A 12,323-nucleotide genomic window follows, 5' to 3' on the forward strand; every position below is an offset into this window, starting at 1 on the left:
AATGATCAAAGACAATTTTAAAAGACTTATGATGGAAAATACCATCTGTATCCAGAGAAGGAACTGTGGAGTTTAAATAAAGATGGAAGCTTATTATCTTCACTTTATAAAAGTGAATATATTATAAATATTTATAAATAAATATAATATATAAAATATATAAATATATAAAATAAATAAAAGTGAATATATAATATCATTTTTTCTCTAATGTTTTCTTTCTTCCATGTGGATCTGATTCTTCTCTCACAAAATGTTCAGTATTGACCTATGTTTAGCATAGTTACAAATATAGAACCTAAAAAAATAGAAAACATTGTCTCACCCCCCCAAAAAAAAAGTGAATGAAGAATTTATAACAGTGTGAACCTGAGTGAATAGGAGAATGTCAGTGCCTTTAACAGCAAAAGGAAAGTTGGGGAGAAGGAAAATTTATAAGAAAAAATTATGAGTTCTGTTTTGGATTTGTTGAGTCAGAAATGCCTAAATAACATTGAGTCTGAGCTATCCAAAAGAAAGTTTGTTCATGATGCTAGAATGAAATTTAGAAGAAAAATTAGGACTGAATACATTTATCATAGAGTTATCTGCATAGAAATGAAAATTAGAGCCAATAGAATCAAAGAGAACATCAAGTAAGGTAATGTATACTAGAAGAAAAAAGAGAAGACCCTGAAAAAGTCTTAAGTAATATCCATTGTGTGTCAGCATGCTGAAGAGTTATCAGACATTTAGGAGAACTAAGAGAGGACAGTGTCTAAAAACCAAGATAATAGGGAGTATACAGGAGGCAAGGGTGACTGACAATGACAAAGCCTGCAGATAGGTTAAGAATGAGGAGGATTGAGAAGAAAAGCTGTTTGTCAAAAGAGAGATCATTGATAACTTTAGAAAGAGTAGTTTCAGTTGAATGAAGAGATTGGAAGCAAGACTGAATGAGCTTAGAATTGAGTTCAAAATGTGGGACTAATTTCAGATTGGGATGTATGTATATTTGGGAGTGATCTGCATAGAAATGAGTAATGAACCATAGGAAGCTAATGAATTACTGAGAGAGAGATTATAGAATTAAGATGACTCAAATCAGAACCTTGGGGGAAACCCTACACAAAATGGGCAGAAAAAGGACAATGATCTCACAAAGGAGACTAAGGAAAAACAGTCAGGATTATAAAAAGAACCAAGGGAAAGCATTGTTGCAGAAAAATGACAAGAACAAGAACCTAGAAACTTTCACAGCAGAGCCTTATGATTTCACATTAATTTAATAAACTCAAGAAAAATTCCAAGAAGCAAAATTAATATATCAAAACAATTCCTGTCTGAATATGTATGATGAATATAACTCTGAATTTAACCAAATAGGTTAACCACCAAGACTATTTAATTGTTATCTAGCCTGCTTGACCACCTTTTGGGGAATAGCATTGCATTTCCCAAGAAAGATCAATACCATATTCAGGTGTAGTCAATCTATTATTTTGCATAGCAGTGTTCTGAATACAGCAGAAGCTAGAGCTAGACTTTGAAATGGGTAAGAGTCAAGAAGATATGAGACAATTTTTTTCTCTGTAAGCATAATTCTGTGGTTGAACTAATCAAGGGAAAAGAGAAGAAACAAAAAAATTCAGTGAATCCAGACAAAGATCTTCACAAGCATATAAGGCTGGGAGCTGTTCTTTCATTCAGAGGCAACTCTTGCATAGAATATCATCACAAATCTGTGACAATCATGCGCAAATCCTCAAAGAACTAGGAAAATCAACATACTCTTGGGGACTTGCAATTTGACACCATAGTGACCTTGAGCTCCGAATCAATATAACAATCAGCAAAGTTCTGTTAGATTTTGAACCATATCCAAAAGTCAGTTAGAGAACCCAATTCTGATCAAATAAAATAGAACCATATAATGTTTCCTTTCATAAAGTTTGTCTATTATATAGGGGGTGGAGGTGGTTGCCAAAGTGTGAAAAATTTTAAAAAGTCATGTCAAAGAAAGGAGTGTTTATTCTCTACATCTGATAAGATTCCTAGTAAATATTGCTTTTAATGTATAAGTATTGGAGTAAAAAGCATTTTAGAAATATAAGACTGAGAACCCACGAGCAACAGCCTTAAGGAAAAATACAACAACTAGGCCCTACCTCAGACCATTGGAATTCTTTCTCTATTTAATCAAATTCAGATATGAATTTTTGTGCCACTGACAATAGAGAAGAGGGTAAAACATAAGTGATAGTATACCAAAAATACTCTCATTTCCCTCTGAATGTCCAATATGATACTTGAACCATTAAATTAGTCAAACTTCCCCAACCTCTACCTCTATACAGTTTGTTGTAGATGACAATTTATATTGTCTAAAGCCTATGACCTTCTCCTTCTTCCCTATACCATTGGGCTCTTCAGAGATCTGATGGCTGATTCTGACATATATATATATATATATATATATATATATATATATATGTATATATATATATATATATATATATATATATATATATATTTGATGGAAGTCAAGTTAATAAGAATTTATTAAGTATGTTCCAGAAACATAAGCACTGTGTATTCAGGAAAAAAACCCAAACAAACAAAAACAAGCAAACAAAAAATCCCTGCTCTCAGGGAGCTCACAATTTAATTGGGGAGACAATATGCAAATAAATATGTGTAAACAACATATACACAGAATGAATTAAAAATAATCTCAGAGAGAAGGTGTGTGTAGGGGAAGGGAGAGATCTGAGTATTCTCTGACTCCTCTGGTGATGGTGGGTTTATGAGATTTCTAATCATTTGGGAATATGACTGCCAGAATGTTGTTTAAGAAAGGTCAAGGGACCTTTTCTCTCTCCCTCTCCTTTTGGCAAGCTATAGATGATAGTGCCTTTCATTCTAAAGTGCAGACAGAATCTCTGCTCCTAAGAAAGATCAATTAGGCCCAGAGCCAGCTGAGGATCAAGGTGCATTGTTTTGGGCCACAACTTATAGCAACCTAACCTTTAAATGACCATAGCTGCTCTGACATCTAGCTAACTCTTTTGCTATCCACCATAAGTAATAGTCATATCTTTAAAATATGATCATTTATTAAAAGTGATTTAAAACATTAGCTTCTATCAAATGAATTTAAAGTTTTAACTTTTTTGAGTATATATAGAATTTAGGGCTATATTTTATGCTGGGTTTTTATTAAATTTTTTCAAATATCCATTAAGCTCCAACAATAACAAGTTTGAAATAACACCATATCCCTCTTTGCTTTCAAATGGCTCCTCAATACCCACCTGTTCTTCAAAGCATTTCCTGTCCCAATAATCACCTACCTCTCTGTGTATGACTACCTTACATCCGTCTTTATTTATTGTTTGGGACTGCACTCTATCAATTTGTGCCTTTCAACTGGATGTTCCCTTGCTGAGGGATTTTATTCTTTGGCATATTACAGCTTTTACAAAGTGTAGGTTGCACTCCTGCTGATGATAATCATAGTGATACTAATAATTACAAACAATAAATAAGAAGGATAATAATAGATGAGATCTCATATAATGACTTAGATCATAAAGTTCAGGGAACCAGAAAAAAGAAAATCATTTTTAAAAAGACAATGGCATTGGGCTTTCCACATCTTCCATTTTGTCTAGCCTAACTGTCCTCGGCCTTGAAAATACTATAGCTATCCTACTTTGCAGGAGATAAATGCTATTCTTCACGTTGTGTTAGAAAACCCTGTGGGCTTCATGCTATAAATAATAATAAAGATAAATAATAAAAAACTGAAATGTTTTAAATGAAAGGTGATGCACTGTGAACTTAACACACTGGCCCTTTAGCCTTTCTGTTAACAATGTAATCTGATTGCCATTGATTTTTTTCACCTCCGTTACTAAGAAGGTGATGAAATGGTGTCCACACAGATGTATTGAATCAGATACTAAACAAAGAGCAACATAAAGAACAATTATCAGCCACCTTCCTTTCAGCTTGCTGATTATGACATTACTGTGAAGACAAGGTCTAGATGGCTTAAAAAAAAAAGAAGGTGGGAGGGAATAGGTCAAGAAAAGGATATATACAGATAAGTTATCTTCTGTGTAGTTATGTATTCTTTACAACATATTTTTACTCTGTTTCATAGCTAAAAAAGAGGCCATTTTCATTTCTGCAGTTTACTGATAGGCATTCAAGTGTGATCTAATTAACTACTTTATTATGCTACAGAGAAAATAGTACAATGGTAGAGATGAGTCATTTATACACATGGTTTTCTATCTGTATAGTGGTTAAAAATTCTTCACAAGGAAGGGTTTATTGTCTTTTGTGTTTGCTTTGGTAGCCCCAAACATGGTGAACAAAGGCTCTATAACATTCTGAGATGAAAAATTCAAACTAATGATCTATCAATGGACCCAATTTGCATTACCTATAGCAGGGATATGCTAAAATAACAACTACTATAACAATCCCCTTGAAAATCCAATCTGTCAAACACATAAATGTGGGAGGGTTAAGTTGAAGAGGGATAAATTGGGAAGTTAGGAAATTCCAGCCAGGATGATGCTCAGGCAGATTGGAGTTTTGAGACCCTTATAGTATCTGTGAAGTCTTGGCAATAGTTCTGAAAATCTTAGCACCTGGGATCTGATATGACTATGTTAGCATCTTACCCAATATAATGCTCCAATGATTCTGAGAAATAAATGGGTCATTATAGGATTGCAAACTGACCCTATCTGGAGTACTTATATTGACCAGCTTGACATGGAAGACAGTGAAAGGAGTGGTACTCCTTTGTGTTCTACTAACACAAGAGTTAGATGAATAGAAATCTTTTACTCTAAGGATGCAGCTTAAGTATCACTAGTACAAGATGTTTCTTATCCTGATATTCTATATCACTAGTCTTCTACTTCATAAACTACAGTGTACTAATTTTGTATTATTTTTCAAATTCTCACATATTCCACAAGTGGAATATAATAACCTAGAGGTAGGAATTGCTTTACTTTTATGTCTTTGTATATCCAGTGCAGAGAAAAATTTAGTCATTTAATGACAAATGCTTTTTCATTGACTGATACATCAAAGCAAGTCAGAAATATCAATGTTTCACATGCTGAAAATGCTACAGGATAATAGGGCTGGCTAGTATCTATATAAACTGTCAGTGATCATGAATGGATTAAAGATATAAATGCTTTTATTATATATTAGAATTACTTGATAGCAAAATTGAAAAATAGATCATGCAAGTTATATATAAGAACTTTATCCTATGTTTTTGTCAATAATGTCCTTTCAAGTTCATGTTACCCAGCTATATATTACAAGACCATTGGAAAAAAAACTGTTTCTTTCATAAGCCCTGGTTTGATAAAGTAAGGTATGAAATTGAAGAATTACTGAAATCTCAAGAGAGAGATACTGAAAATTTTTAAGGTGCTGAAAACCTTTTCTTAACATAAAGTTCAAAAGTGCTACCTAAAAATGAAATAGAAACCAAATATAATGCCAGTGTCAATGACCAAAAAGAGATGAGCATACTTAGAATGGAATTTCTAAAAGCTCTATTTTGAATGTGATGACATAAATTCACTAATAGAACAATTATTCTGAAAGAGTAACTCAAAGCATCCACTTGGATCAGTACATTCTATGAGATAACATTTTTAATCTCCATTCTAATATGAAAAAAAAGATAAGAACTTCAGAGACTAACATGACTTGTCAAAGATCAACATATACAAATGAATGTATAAGAATTACTATTAGAGTAATTAAAATAAAATAGTTATTTTTCCTACTTTCTTCTGAATGTGTTAATTACATAGTGAACACCAATAGTAAAAAAAAAAACCTCCCTATTTAATTCACTCTATATCCATCACTTTGATGTATAAGTAAAAACAGAATATATTAAACTTTGTTTAAAGGATAGTGGTATCAAAGAATAAAAATAACTGCTTCTGTCTTTCTGTTGTTTTTATTTAGTTCCTGAAGAAGACATAACATCATGGAGATGATGCTATAGCATGCACCTGAATTGGACTTGAGTGAGGGGACACTGTGCTAAGTCAGAAGACTCACTTTTTCCTCCAGAGCCATCTGGGTCCAGTGGCCAAAAATAGATCAGGATGACTGGAGATGGCCCTGAATGCTAGACAACTGGAGTTAAGTGACTTACCGAGGGTAACAAAGCTAGTAAGTGTCAGTGTCTAAAGTTGGTTTTGAATTCAGAGCCTGCTTCCAGAGTCAAAACTCTATCCATTGCACTACCTAGTTGTTCTCAATGGGAAAAACCTTATGGAAGTCATAGGATTGACTTGGGTCTTAACATAGCAGTAGGACTTGAATTAATGAATATTAAAAAGGGATCAGGAATTCTATTTAAAGCAGAAAATGTAAGGAGAATCATTGAGCCAGTAAAAGATACTTTGGAGGAATAATTATTATACTGATATATTATGAAGGTGAATAGTGGAAGAAAACATTGGAATGGCACACTGAATTTATATTGTTGATAGCCATGAGTCCCAATATACTATAAAAATTAGTGGCAGGTACATTTTCACACTCCATTTTCTCTCATGCCTTCTATTAAATGAATCAAGGCAAAGAGAAATATTTCTAACTTCTCTATCCCATAGGGGCAGTGGTAATGACAAATTAGATGTTCATGACAAGGCTTAACACATGCCTTGCCTTGATGCATATATCCTGGGGATATGTGAAATGAAATAAATTCTTAGGAAAATTTTTGATATTTTATATATCATTTGACTGGGAACTTAGACTGAAGACAATACAATCAGATAAAAAACATATTGCAATGGTGTAGGTTTTTTGTATTTTTTTTCAAATGATAGTGTCTAGTTGCTTTATATACTAGAGTTTGCCACTGTCCTTTAACATATATGTCATTCAAAATTTAATGAATTATTTCAGAGGCAGTTGGAACAGATAAGAGTACAATGGTACTATTATCTCCTTTATTTTAGATATTATACTTCTACACATTACTCCAGTTTAATATTCCAGGAAGTTCCTAGCCATTGTAGCAAAGAGTCCTTCATTCACCTCAGTTCACTAAAAAAAAATACATACATTCTGGGAAAGATCTAACCTAGTTTCAAAGACTGTGAAAAGGATGTTGATGAAGGAAGATATACATCTATTTTTCCTAGTAAACTTCATGAAATTGTAGACTGTTGAACCCTGTCAGAAGGGTACCTACTATAAATATTAACTTGCAGCTTGAAAACTTTGTTGAAAAAATACCTGAAGTCATTCTGAATGGTTAGTTCCAAATAAATGAGACTTATGGGACTCAGTTACCTGACTTTCTTACTTTTTTCACTGTATGGAACTCCCTCTTTCCACTTTTTTTTGTTCCTTCATCCAGGTATGACAGAAAAATGAAAAGATTTTCCCCTTTATCATGACATAGAAATAATAATGGTGACAAATCAGAAGGATATGGAAGTGGTAAAAACATACTGCCCTGTGGTCTAAGAGATAGTTCAATATTCTTGAATCCAAACTTTCTGGTTAGAGAAGGTGATCTTTTTAATTCTTCAGGTAGAATCTAATTAGAGTCTAGCTTTCTAACTAAGATGGAAGATATTCTAGAAATCTCTGGTTTTGATTTATGTTGCCTAGTGAACAATCACTAATTCAAGAATTGTAGAGTTTAAGCCTTGAGATACCAACCTTCTAAAGGGAGATTTCCAAAAACATCATGCTTCTTAGAGAAGGTATAAGATAGTAAAAAAAAGATCAAAATCTTGTAATTGAAGGACAAAAATAATGTAATGATGGGACCAAAGAACTGAACTTTGCCATTCTTACTACTGTCAGTTAGTTGTTCAGATGGTGAAGGTTTGAGATGAATGGAGAATATTTTTTGTTCAGAAGTGCCCCAAAGTGTCTTTATCATATATAAGAGTCCAATGCTAGATATTTAAGTATCTTATATTTCTGTATTTGTTAATGGGTTCCTTTATGTCTTCTGGATCCTATCCATTTTTTTGTGGTGACTCCTATACAATAGCTTCAGTATATAGTGAATGCTTACATGGGAATTGGAATCCTTAGAACTCATATTTGGATAAATCTAATATGAGCCCTAACTAAGCTTTATTAAGGATTTTTTCCCTTGAATATTTATGGGGGAGACAAAGATTTAAAAAAAAGGAATTAATACCTCATGCTAATCATTTCGGATTGAACTTAGACTGGGTGAGTCAATAGTTAAGGGAATTGGGGAGTAGTCAATAATAATAATAATAATAATATAATTATTGTATAATAAAAGTGGGAATATTTATTTTTTAAATAAACCTTTCCTAATTTTTGGTAAGAAGCATAAAGGTTTTTGATGTGAAATTGACTCTAGTATCCATTACAACATCCAATTGGTGATCATTTTTATCAGTTGCTGACTTTCAAAATCTTTTAATTTCATCAGTTCCAAACCCTACTTCTACTCTACTCTGACCACCTAACAGTACAGTCACATATTTGTCTATATCAATACTCTGAGTTTCTTTATCTTTAAGATATAAAGATCAGGGGCAGCTAGGTGGCACAGTGGATAGAGCATTGGCCCTGGAGTCAGGAGGCCTGAGTTCAAATCCAACCTCAGACATGTAATAATTGCCTAGCTGTGTGACCTTGGGCAAGTCACTTAACCCCAATGCCTTAAATTAAAAAAAAGATATAAAGATCAAATTTTCCCTTTTGGGTCCCAATAGTTTTTATCTTCCATCCCCTCACTCCTACTGATGATATCATCATGAGCATTATCATCATCATCATCATCATCATCATCATCATCTTTATCTTGACTTCCAGCCCTTCTACCCTTGGTGTTTTAGGGCTCTTACTACCTGGTCCCACCTTACTTTTACAACAGAATTCTTTGGATGATAGGGAATTCATCATCAATAGAATCTGAATGACTACTTGCCATTTATGTGTCATATATGTGATGGAAGAGATTCCTGTTTACATGTGGGCTGAATATGTGATTTATCAACTATGGGGTATCATGTGGAGAGTATTAGATATGAAATCTGAAAGATCTAAATTTGAATACTGTCTCAGACACTAGCTGTATGAACTTGAGCAAGATACATAACCTACATGATAACATACTATGTGAATCTTAGAAAGCTTCATTAATACTAATCATCATCATTTGAAGGTCCACATTACAATGAATTATTGTACTACTACATAACACTATATATAATCTTCCACCAAAGAGCTATGCTTTTACTTCATTTAGATATACAATGTCCTGGATTCTCAAAAAGAATCCCAATAGAATGGTAACAGCAATATGTCGTGATGATCAGCTATGTTGTTATTAATACATAGAAGTCTGTACAATCTTTCACTAAAGAGCTATGCTTATACTTCATTTTGATATCCAATGACCCTGAATTCTCAAAAAGAATCCCAGAAGAATAGTAACAGCAATATTGTGTGATGATAGACATCTCTTCTCAACAATGCAGTGATCAATGATTTCCATTGATCAAACTTCTAAATTTTTTGATGGAAAATGCCATCCATATCCAAAGAAAGAATTCAGGAATCTGAATGCAGATCAAAGCAAGCTATTTTCTTTTTTTAAATTTCTGGTGGTTTCCCCTTTTGTTCTGATTCTTCTTTCATAGAATGACTAATATCAAAATATATTTAACATGATTGGGTATGCCTAACCTATATCAGATTGTTTGATATCATGGGGAGTGGGGAGATAAAGAGGGAGGGAGAAAAATTTTGAACTCAAAATTTTACAGAAATGAATGTTGAAAACTAGCTTTACCTGTAATTGAGGGGAAATACTATTTAGATAATAATTAATACTTGTAGAAAAAAATCTTTTGCAGTTTTTACCAATTGTAAAAAAATTAGTGCCAGTTGATCATTGAACATTTATTTAAAAACTTACTATACTACATGCCAAGTACTGTCCTAGGTACTGAAGATACAGTCTGCACTAAAGGACTTTAAATTCTACCAGGGGAAAAAAACACATACAAAAAGTAAGCATACAGTAATGGGTGAGTCATAACAGCTACAAGTAATAAGAGTATGGACTGTATTAACTTAACTAAATCAGAAAGGTTACTAGATACAGCTACTCTAAAAGACTACTAAATCACAACAATCGCAGTGCTATAATGACTATCTGTGGATATATTTTGCACAGTGCCAAAAATAATTTTTAAAAAGTTTTGAAACATGACTTCATATATGAAGATGAGCCTAGGAATGCAGAATAACCAAAATCATTGCATTCTATAACAAACTTTTTTTTTTAGTTTTTTTTTGGCAAGGCAAATGGGGTTAAGTGGCTTGCCCAAGGCCACACAGCTAGGTCATTATTAAGTGTCTGAGACTGCATTTGAACCCAGGTACTCCTGACTCCAGGGCCGGTGCTTTATCCACTGCACCACCTAGCTGCCCCACAAACTCTTTTATAAAAAAGAATGTATTTAAAGCAATGGGGTTAAGTGACTTGTCCAAGGTCACATAGCTAGACAATTATTAAGTCTGAGGTCGGATTTGAACTCAGGTACTCCTGACTCCAGGGCCAGTGCTCTAGCCACAGCACCACCTAACTGCCCCTATAACAAACTCTTGCTAATTATAATGAAGGCTTTTTGTTTTTTAAATGTGTGTCTTGTAAGCAATCCCTTTCAGGCTTTATTTTCCTTTCCAGTTTAAGGATTTACCTACATGGATTACCCTTTTCTATTGTCTCATTCTCAGAACTTTGACAATTATTGCAGGTGTCAGAGAAAATACTGCTCAACTATAAACGCTTCCCAGCTCTCTACTGCTCTATACCATTTCTTTTTGATCATCTGCTCTCCTCCCCCATCCCCTGACATTTGCCTGGAAATATCTTCCCTGGAGAATGATTTTCTATTCCTTTGGGTGTTGTTGCCAGCAATTCCAATGCCCTCCACCTCACAGGTGGTGTAGATTCTTCAGGCACAAAACCCTTAGGCTATAGACAAAATAAAAACCTCATCTCCCTTCTCCCATAGGACCATGAATCAATGGAACTCCCTTCCATGTCCACAACAAGAGACCTTCCTCCTACTCTCGCCTTTTCAAACATCTCCCCCGCTTCTCATCAACTCTCCTGTAGGTTCTTCTCTTTCTGAGATTTCAAAGTTCACTTCCCCTCATTTCTGTATTTTAACCCCCATGCATTCACTTACTCATTTATACCTTCCAGTTTCTCTTTCCCCTTTTCCTGACTCCTTTCACATTGTAATGTAGTCTCACAAAAGCAGCATTTACTTGTAAGTAGGCTGTTTCTAGGTTCTCACCATTATGACCTCTTCACTAACAGTTCTTCTAGATTTCCACCTTCACTTCTGTCTTTTGGTGTCCATTTAGAAAGGAGTCTTTTCCTAGTCTTTCAGTGTTCCTGTTGCTATCTGCTGTTTTCTGTCCATTTTTTTCTGTGATTTGTTGTGTTTGAGATGCAAATAAGCTCTTAAATTCTTTTTTTGTTTTAAATTCTTCTTTATTCAGAAAGTCCATGATTTTTCCTCCATGATTAGGTTAGGCTATATATAGGTTTTAAGTTATAGGTTAGGTTATAGGTTTTTAGAGCTCTTTAGAACAAATAATTCCATCCATTCCTCCTTTTTCTAGTGTATACAGAATAGTCTTGCATTGTTTAAATGTTCTTTCCTTTGTATTTCAAGGTTTTTCTCCAGATGGCTCATAGAAGTTACTGTTTCTGAAATGAAATGTTAAATTTAGCCACTACCTGTTAGAGTTTGCAATCTTGAGTTATTTCAAACCCCACTCCTCCACCCTGGAGGAGATCTGTGAGTAATTTTAATTAGAATTTTATTTTCTATGTTAACAAATTCTTTGTAGTTCTCATTTTTTATTTTATTTATTATAATGTAAAGATTTGTTGTTTTTGTTCTTTAATGTTATCTTGTCATCCTTAGCTTGTCTTCATCCATCCTGCCTTTGGAATCTGTATATGTTGCTAGCATAGTGAGCATCATTTCTCTTAACATTCTTGATTTTTGCTTCTCTTTTTCTAATTGTCTATCACTTCTGTATTTACACTCCCTATCTGCTGCTGTTCTCTTTTTTCCTTTGGTAAAATAAGTTTCATTAGAGATTCCAGTTTTATTCTCCAGTTTTTTCATATATATCTGAACTTTTTTACTATATCTAAAAGCCATTTTAATATTTTGTTGTTCCTGCTTTTCCTGTTTTATCTTTTATGATCAAGATTTTTGACATTTATTTTTCCTAGAATC

The 12,323-nt window shown here is 33.5% G+C and overlaps 1 long non-coding RNA gene across 1 annotated transcript in view; it reads left to right on the forward strand.

The window, feature by feature from the left end:
* Positions 1 to 6,819, forward strand: part of LOC141520038 (uncharacterized) — a 623,376-nt gene extending 616,557 nt beyond the window's left edge. Inside the window, exon 4 of the long non-coding RNA XR_012477520.1 lies at positions 6,001 to 6,819. This is a non-coding gene — a long non-coding RNA (uncharacterized LOC141520038). The remainder of the gene's footprint in view (positions 1 to 6,000) is intronic.
* The last annotated feature ends 5,504 nt before the right edge of the window (positions 6,820 to 12,323 follow it).

Source organism: Macrotis lagotis, chromosome 4 (genome assembly GCF_037893015.1).
Source record: "Macrotis lagotis isolate mMagLag1 chromosome 4, bilby.v1.9.chrom.fasta, whole genome shotgun sequence".
NCBI lineage: Eukaryota > Metazoa > Chordata > Mammalia > Peramelemorphia > Peramelidae > Macrotis > Macrotis lagotis.